The sequence below is a fragment of the Lolium perenne genome, chromosome 5 (genome assembly GCF_019359855.2).
Source record: "Lolium perenne isolate Kyuss_39 chromosome 5, Kyuss_2.0, whole genome shotgun sequence".
Classification (NCBI taxonomy): Eukaryota; Viridiplantae; Streptophyta; class Magnoliopsida; order Poales; family Poaceae; genus Lolium; species Lolium perenne.
In genome coordinates, this window is record NC_067248.2 from 14117179 (window position 1) to 14119971 (window position 2793).

At 45.9% G+C, this 2793-nt stretch overlaps 1 long non-coding RNA gene across 1 annotated transcript; it reads left to right on the forward strand.

Annotated features, from left to right (window-relative positions):
• The first annotated feature begins 528 nt into the window (after positions 1-528).
• Positions 529-1143, forward strand: LOC139831214 (uncharacterized). The gene is made up of 3 exons (XR_011745887.1): positions 529-640; positions 723-896; positions 991-1143. It is a non-coding gene; the product is annotated as an uncharacterized lncRNA (long non-coding RNA).
• Positions 1144-2793: the final 1650 nt, after the last annotated feature.

A 2793-nucleotide genomic window follows, 5' to 3' on the forward strand; every position in this document is an offset into this window, starting at 1 on the left:
CCAAGATCGCAAAGGAACAACACATGAAATCCATGTTTGGCAAGAAAAAGCCCCAGCCTGAGCCCGAGCCAGCTATATCCAAGGAAAAGAAGTTGAAACTGTTGAAGAACCTTCATCAACCTGAGCCAAGTCTTTCATCGAACTATGACCGGTCTATTCGCAAGTCAAATGTGGTAGCAAAAGAGCGGTGGCAAAAAAGTAAGGAAGAAGGGAAACAAGTTCCCCAGCTTGGAACCCGTAAAAACTCGTGCCCCCGCTCAATGTGTATCCCGATATCATAGACTCGCCTTGATCCGACGCGGGTAGCACTACACCACCACGAGGCAGACGCCAACAATAGGAGTATTCCTGAGTACTTAAGCCGCCTCGAATTCATTCAGACGGATGATGTCCAAATAGCATACCAAGATAAGTACGGGCAATCTCTGGTCGAGCCGAGGAGTTGCCTAATCTATCGACACAATCGCGAAGACCGCATAATTGGTACTTGGATGCATGTAAGGACAAATAATCGGATCATGGTGGCAATCAAAGATGAGCACTACGGGCGAACTGACGTGATGAACATCGAATTTTGTGAATTATTTCAGTTATTCAATCAAGACGCCCTCGACAAATCTCTGCTCAGTGCCTACTGTCTGTAAGTATTATTTATGTAATTAAGTCTCTACCGCGGCTCGTCCATTGCATGCATATAACTATACTCTCACTATATTATGCAGAATGAAGATCCGTGAATGCCGCAAGGGGCAAATCTATGATCTTGGGTTCATTGACCCATATACCGTGAATGGGTATACTGTCGACAACTCTCCCAAGGACACGGAGAATAACTTGGTATATGCCTTAAGGAAAAACTCATACAAAAGGGCAATACTATTTCCTTACAACTTCGCGTGAGTGTTACTGTCTTCACACATTAAATCATTTTCGCTTACTCCATGTGTTAAGTGTAATTGATGAGTTATGCATATATATATGTGTCCGCAGGTTTCACTATATCCTGCTAGTCATTGAACCCGACACCGGAGTAGTAGAAGTCATGGACTCGAAGAGTAAACCCCTTGAGGCGTGGGGGGACATGGCTGATATCCTCCAGAAGGCTTGGACACGGTTCGCGAACAAGTCTCCGGGTTTACGGAATAAAGAGCTTCAAATAAAACCTGTACGGGTAAGTACTACTAGCTAGGTCGCGCATCTCTTTGATTCTAGTTTCAATACCATTATTATCATCCTTGATTATTATTTTGATTGAACTTTGTTCTCGTAAAGTGCTTGAGGCAAGAGGATGGGAATAATTTATGCGGGTTCTACGTTTGCGAGTTCATTCGCCAGAATACCCACCATATGACCAAAATTTTGGAACAACTTGATGTACGTAAACAACATTCATAACTTTATTTTATCACCTTGTGTTTCATTCACATACACATATATATATATACTGACCACCGTACCTTCTTGAAATTATTAGATCCAACGGTTGCGGGACGGTCTTCTAGCAACCGAGCGTGTACGGGCAATTCAAGAAGAACTGGCGGGATTCTTACTTGAGCAAGTTATAGCTCCAGACGGAGAACACTATGTGCCCGACATCCAACATTGAATAGAAATTATTTTGAAAGTTGTGATGGGTTCGTTGCATAGAAAACAAAAATTTTCTACCGTGAACAAGAACAAAACCAAGATCCAATCTAGGAAAAGCCAAGATCTAATCTATGAAGATCGAAGCAACGAGATGTATGTGAGACTAACCCTCGAAGATTTCCAAAGCCTACAAGATTAGATCTCGTTGTTGATGTAGTCGATCATCCAGTGCTGCAATCCGGCAGCACTTCCGTACTCGGTCGTGCTTACGGTGTCGATGAAGCCCGTCCTCTCCCCGTTCCAGCGGGCAGCGGAGGTGTGGTAGATCCCCTCGGAATCCCAGCAGCACGACGGCGTGGTGGTGGTGGAGGGGAATTCCTGCAGGGCTTCGCCTAAGCCGGAGCAGGAGAAACTGGGAGGGAGGAGAGGTGGCAAACTAGGGTTGCGTCTATCGCGACTACGGCCGGCCAAACTACCCCTCTATATATAGTGGGGAAATAGGGTTAGGGTTTCACAAAACCCGTCTAGAGTCGGCGCCTGGTGGGCCCAGACGATACCCTGGCGCGGCCTGGGGTGGGCCCGCGCCGAGGTGTTGTCTGGCCCACCCCTGGCCTTTCTCCCTCTCCCCTTTGGACTCCGTCTGCGTAACAGAAAAATAAGAACTTCTGTTTTTGTTTCGTCCAATTCCAAGAATATTTCCAGAACAACTTTTCTGAAATACAAAACAACAGAATTCTTCCAGAACAATTCCGGTCCTCCTCGTGATGTCTTGGATCCCATCCGAGACTCCGAACAATATTCGGTCTCCATCTCATATTCCGAATCTACTTAGCGACATCGAACCTTAAGCGCGTCACCCTACGGTTCGTGAACTATGCGGACATGATCGAGACTCCTCTCCGACCAATAACCAATAGCGGGACCTGGAGATCCATAATGGCTCCCACACATTCAACGATAACTTAGTGATCGATTGAACCATTCACATACGATACCGATTCCCTTTGTCACACGATACTTTACTTGTCCGAGGTTCGATCATCGGTATCTCCATACCTTGTTCAACCTCGTTACTGACAAGTACTCTTTACTCGTTACCGTGGTATGTCATCTCTTGTGATCCAATCACATGCTTGCAAGCTAATCAGACGACATTCCACCGAGAGGGCCCAGAGTATATCTATCCGTCATCGGGATGGACAAATC